Source organism: Pseudomyrmex gracilis, unplaced genomic scaffold (genome assembly GCF_002006095.1).
Source record: "Pseudomyrmex gracilis isolate BER0280 unplaced genomic scaffold, ASM200609v1 scaffold_1635, whole genome shotgun sequence".
Taxonomy (NCBI): Eukaryota; Metazoa; Arthropoda; class Insecta; order Hymenoptera; family Formicidae; genus Pseudomyrmex; species Pseudomyrmex gracilis.
This window is the reverse complement of record NW_018022219.1, coordinates 1-5,839: the sequence shown is the minus strand read 5'-3', so window position 1 is coordinate 5,839 and position 5,839 is coordinate 1.

Here is a 5,839-nt window from a genome sequence, read left to right as displayed (position 1 = left end):
CTAACGCTATCGTAACGTGCTGCGTCCTGCGTAATAATCTCAGCTTATTTTTCACCTGCTGCTGCATTAATCTGGCATTCTCTCCTATCGTACCGCTATTACATTCTATACTGCACCTTGATGTGGATTTTCCTGAGCGACCTGCCTAAAGCGAGGGGTGAGCGAGTCGGAGGAGCTGTAAAAAAAGAATTTCGTACCGTTATTGTACCGAATATAAGAGATCTACCGTACCGTGCTAGAGGATCTCGCGGATCGAGGAGCGCCTAGCTCTCGTTCCGGGGAACACGCTCTTCCGACTTCGTGAGCGCTTTGTTCGGGCGCGTTCATTGGCACGTGCATGCTGCGTGATTTTTGATTGCTTAAGTGCACGGTGCCCGGGGACGGGAATTCGGCGAGAGTGGTGCGCCGTGTACTTGCACAAGTTGGCTAGATTAATCCATTCTACCGTTTCTAGCTTAAGGAATGCTTTGAGTAACCCGCTTGTTCCCTTGTTTATTATACCGCCTAGATTGTATAGCGTATGTGAAGCCAGCGCGACGACATAACGTGCTCTATATTGCGAGTCGATATCCGAAATTGGTCTTGCGATAGATCCCGTCTGTTAAAAGTGTCTTGTTACTTGTCTCGATACTTCTGTATTTTCTTTTATTTTTCATTCTTTTGTAATTACTGCCGCCGCGACAAAGCGATCTCGCCGTATCCTAACGGTGAACTTTATTTTGTATTTTTTTTGTTATTCTTGCTCAATTGTCTCTGATTCCGCGGCGTTGTAATAAATTGTTTATTTCTTCTAATCTATCTGCAGTGTGGTTGATTGCGAACCTAATCCGAGATTCGTCCGGGACAGCCGTGTTCAATTATCATCCGACCCACCCCCTCTCCGTTTCAAATAGAGCTAGTCGGCCCATTGTGTCGAGCGACGCACATTTTGACGCGAGTACGCGTCTGGCGCCCAAAACTAGATCCAAGGATCCGTCGGCTCGGTACAGTGGTTGCTCGGTTTGACACCCTTTTCTCTCCTGCTGATCTGGACGTTTCCTATCTCGCGGACTTCCGTCCGTGTCCCGATCTCGTATCTTTCCGTTTCGGGCGGGACGACGCGGGAATTTCGTAACAACCGCGAAAAACGTCACAGTATATATGTGCACATAGATGTTATAATAATTGTTTATTTAATTTGCATATATACTCCAAAAACATTTTGAAACTGAATGTCATCAAACATTTTACATTGATCAAAAAGCTTTACATATAGCTTTACATATTGAATTGTTAGAAACGCGATAAGCGTTACATGTAAGATCGAGCCGGCCTAAAAGCACCGAGGTGGTAGAAGTACGCACAGAAGCGAGAACCGCCGTCCGTTTGCGTAATGTAAAGCTCGGTCATTTAGCTCGTGGAAGAGTGCAGACATACTATGTTCCGTCTCTTTTCCACAAAGCCGACTATAAGACGAGACACAAGGTAACGTTCACGTTGCGCGCTTGTTGCTGTATGACAATGTGAAATCTTTTTCCAGATTTCTTGAAAAAAGTACTAATTATATCATCGATAATGATAAGACACCTCAGGATGCATTATATTTCTTTATTAATTACTAATACGTGTTAATTGTGATAATTTAATATTTTACAATATTGAAGAAACATTTGACTTATATAAAAGACACTATATATAGTGTTCATTTTTATATATTTTTGATTTGTAAATTACGAAAGAAATCTACATTGTACATATACATAATCTTGAAGTATTATACAAAGTCAAATTATTTTCCCGAGAGAAAATAGAAACATATGATTATATAAGATTATATATAAGTGATCAGATCGCGTAAAATTTCGGATCTGATTTTACATAATTACATACATTCAGATTCAAAATTTGGCACGATTTGATCACATATATATATAATTTGATATGATCATGTTTTTATTTTTTCTCCGAATATTATATTTATATAATATGATATATCAATTAAATACTTTAAGATTATGCATTTTATAAAATGTGGTCTTTTCGTAATTTACCAAATGAAAATATATAAAAATTGACACTGATAATATCCTTTATATATTACATGTTTTTAATAGTTTAAAAGCAAATTATAATTAATAATAATAATACTATTATTAATTAATAAAATGTAATGCATCTTGAGATGTTATTATTGAGGTTTTATTATTATCAATAATATATGTACTTCCAAGATTCTAAATCTTGAAAACGCACTTCACGCTGTCATACGCAACAATCGCGCTACGGGAACGTGCCTCGTGTCTCGCCTTATAGCTCGGCTTAGTGGAAAGGAGGCAGAACATAGTATGTCTGCACTTTTCCACGAGCGCACATAGACGGCGGTTCCCGCTTGTGTGCGTATCCCCACCACTTCGGTACTCTTGGTGCTGACCGGCTCGAGCTGTGCGACGAAAGACCGGTAACGCGATAGACAGCGCGATTAGCCCGTCTCACTTTAAAACAAGGACAGATTAACTCAACCACTTGAGGGCGCCACTTTCCGGGCAGAGACCCCAGCGCTGATTTTGCTTCTCGCTCCAGGACCCTCATAACCCCTTAATTCTTAAATCCCATAATCCCTTAACCTTAAATTCCAATAACATTATAACTCTCATAGCACAACCTATCATGGCCCAGCATTTCTACAAAACTCATCTCGCACAAGATCAGTCATTTTCGACTTGGAGACCAGTGTATTGAACTATTTTATATCACCCCAACAAAATAAATAATCTACACAGCGAAGATATTTCCACACATGTTGTTGTTTATTTTCCCAAAATTCTGATTCTTCCTCTCCACATTAAGCTTGGTCTCATGAAACAATTTGTTAAAGCTCTTGATAAAACTGGTCAATGTTTCCGATACCTTGTAGAAAAATTCCCTAAACTATCTGAAGCTAAATTGAAAGAAGGAGTATTTGATGGACCACAAATCAGAATTATGTTTAGAGATACTACTTTTGGTAGTACAATAAATCGATTGGAAAAAGAAACCTGGCTTAGTTTTAAAGCAGTGGCCCAAAACTTTTTGCAAAATACGAAAAGTCTTGAATACAAACACATTGTTGCAAAAATAATTAGACTTTCAAACGCTTGGATGTCTAATAAATTTAAAATTACATTTTTTGCACTCCCACCTTGAAAAATTTCCTGACAATCTTTAGCAACTTAGAAACTTTAGCGAAGAGCAGAGCGAACAATTTCACCAGGATATCAATGTGATGGAAACTCGTTACCAAGGAAGATGGGACGAAAATATGATGGCAGATTTCTGCTGGATGCTAAAGAAAGACACACAGAAAGATGGTAGATAGGAACCCATTGCACAGATCTTTAAATCAAAAGAGAACTCGTTATAGTTCGAAAAAAGAAAATGACTAAAATTTTATATATCTGTTATTTGTTATTTGTTATTTATTTATTTATTTATTTATTTATAAGTTTACTTTTAAAATAGCTTTTATAAAGGCTATATGATGTACAAAATCCGTTCGTGCAACCTCCTCGTGGTGTACATTGGGTAACGCTAATGCCGACGGTTCCACATTTATTTTCTGAGCACACGATATAAGGTTATGGGTTTACGATGTTATAGAGTTATTGGAATTTGAAGTGAAAGGATTAACGGGTTAAGAAGTTCAGAGTTATGGAGGTGAGGAGTTATAGAGTTAATTGGTTTAATATATTTGTATAACTGTCTAATTGGGCTTGAATTATAGGTTTTTTGAGGTTATGTCCAAAATCTGATGTGATAGGGTTAAATGGACTTCGGATTCGGTTTCAGCAAACCCAAAAACATATAGTAAACATGGTCTGACTTCCAGGCCAGAACATTTTTTTTTGTGTGTGGTTGTGTTATTGTTATTCCCTTGCCGGCGTAAAGGTAACGTTGAAACCGCACAATTCTTCTACTACCACAGCCCTTCTCCGAAATTGTGATGCCCGCCCTCTCCACCAACTTCTGTGCCCATTGGCGTTGTAAGGAGGAGTTCGAACGTATCATTGCATACCATCGCTCATGTAGCTCGCCCGTGCGGGTGTTACTTCGTTTGAGGTATACCCGAGCGGCAACGATTGAGCGAGGGAAACAAAAGTTGTCGCTATTCGTTATTGAAAGAATCAAGCGTTTCTCGATTCCTTCCGCGCCCAAAGGACGGCCTCTTTTGTCCGACGGAGAGTGGACGGTACATACGCGTATTGTAAACGACGTAACTATGTCTATCCCTCCGTCACTTTGCGCAACCAAACTCACGAGAGACCAAATATTCTTGTGAGTCAAGTCACGCGCAGGACGAAAAGAAAGACCCGCTGCACCGTTGGTCAAAGTCGGAAAGTCAAACCACACCCCAACATAATCATTCGGCTTCAATAAATTTGTCACGTATCTGTGAATTTCGCGAAATGCACCCTCCACCCATTCTACTATTTCAGCACCTGGCTGAATTTCGCGGATCTCAAATGTCGCCTCTCTCCCTATAACCCCAAATTTCTTAAATCTACGCACGTTTTCCGTCCGTAATACAATAAATGTATAATTATTATTCTTTTTACTGATCTGTTCGCTACTCTCGTCATCGGCAGCACTGTCGGGGGTGGCGGGAATAGCACTGCTGCCGGTGTTGGTGACGTCGTCGCTGGTGCTTCTCTCGTCATCGGCGGCGCTCTCGGTGTCGGGGGTGGCGGGAGTAGCACTGTTGCCGGTGTAACGCTCGACGGTGTCGTCGACGTCGCTGCGCTCGTTGTTGGTGCCGTCTTGTTTACTACTATTTTCTTGCGCACCATTTCCGCCCTTGTATTGTACTGTAAATACAAAAGCTTAATACAAAAATTCTCAATATATTAACAAGTGATTATCAAACGACGGTAAACGAACCAATTATTGATACATTAGACAAACGCTTCAATTACATTTGAGTAAATCCATATATATACGTGTTGTATATAAGGTGTTGTAAATATATTGTTTTAGAAATAAATATATTGTTATAGAAATAAAAATTTAAGTCAAATTTAATGAAAAATATACTGAGTGTGTAACTTTTTTTATCGCGTCAATTTCTACCGCGTAACATAAGAAAAACGCGTTTGGACATGCACAATATTAATGAAACTTAGTTATGCTCAATATTAATTCAAAAAATTTATTTTTATGTGATATTTCTTAGCGTAATTTTAAGTTTATACAAGGAAATTAAATAAGTAGGACAACGAGTATATATATTAAACGTATATTTATTCAATTAACTGTAAATAAAGCATCTACCTAATTTATATCGCTAATTGGTTTTTTTATTTCTTTTTTATTATATCAAATTATTTTATATATAAACTTAATTTTGTTACACTTATATATATATTACAATTATATAAAATACTATTCTAACTATTCTAATTTTCTCTCTCCGATATTTCCACAATGGAATCTTCTGTTTCCGAAATAATCACGGGGCGTTCGTCTTCTCCATCGTCATCGGTGTCGCCGTCGTCGTCGTTCTCGTCGTCGGCGTCGTTGTCGTCGTTGTCGTCGTCATCGTTCTCGTTGGCGACGCCGTTGTTGTCGTAGTTGTCGGCAATAATTTCGTTTTCGATTTCCGACAAGAGACGGACTGTTTCCCGTTCGTAGCGCTCGTCTTCTATCTGCGCTTCCTGCCGCCTTCTTCGAAGCTCCTCCACTGCCCATTGACGCTGTTCTTCTTCCGCTTCTTTTTGTTGAAAATGGTCAGGTAATGTCCCTGGCGGATATCTAACTTTCAGCACCATCTGCACTTCATTATCTGAAAATTAATATATATATATATATATATATATATATATATATA